We start from the raw sequence: 935 nt of genomic DNA, 5'->3' as shown, positions 1-935 counted from the left end.
ATAACAGAGGTGTGACTCTTTAATAATGAACTGCTGGCAGCAGTGTCAGGCAGAGTCTCGAGTATACTGGGTAATTTTTGTTTTGCACTCTGTTGGTGAGTCTTGCCTGCAGAAAGCAGTAACCTGGGCTTCCATTGTCCATCATTATTCAATCATTACATGGGCAGAGATGCAAACAATGTGCACCCGCTATAACTGATATTTGCAATTGGAGGGGAGGCTTCCCACCTGGAAGGAGGTGTTATACCATTATGCATTAATTAGATTTACTACTTAACATGTTCCTACAAAAAAAAGTATGGCTATCTTGTGGAGTCACTATGGGCCAAAGATTTGGATCTGTTATGAAGGTGTGCTTTTTTAAAAAAAAAACATAATTGTTCTTTTTTCTGGCTGAATTTAAAAAAATAAACTGAAACCCCCTTAAGACAACGAAGGCCTGCCAGATGGCTACAATATATAAGCTTGCATTCTACCAAGTGGGATGAAACAGAATAGACACTCAACGCCCTGGGGAGCTTGAAAGACCCCCAATCTCCTGTTGGCTTTTTTGTTATTCACTCATGGGATGTGGGTGCCATTGGCTAGGCCAGCATTTATTACCCATCCCCAATTTCCCTTGAGAAGGTGGTGGTGAGCTGCCTTCTTGAACCGCTGCAGTCCATGTGGTGTAGGTACACCCACAATACTGTTAGGGAGGGAGTTCCAGGATTTTGACCCAGCGACAGTTAAGGAACGGAGATATATTTATAAGTCAGGACGGTGAATGGCTTGGAGTGGAATTCCCAGGTGGTGGTGTTCCCATGTATTTGCTACCCTTGTCCTTCTAGATGGTACCGGTCATGGGTTTGGAAGGTACCGTCTAAGGAGCCTTGGTGAGTTCATACAGTTCATCTTGTCAGTGGTACAGACTGATGCCACTGTGCATCAGTGGT

This window comes from Cetorhinus maximus, chromosome 21, assembly GCF_964194155.1.
Source record: "Cetorhinus maximus chromosome 21, sCetMax3.hap1.1, whole genome shotgun sequence".
NCBI lineage: Eukaryota > Metazoa > Chordata > Chondrichthyes > Lamniformes > Cetorhinidae > Cetorhinus > Cetorhinus maximus.
Note: the sequence above shows the minus strand (reverse complement) of the source record.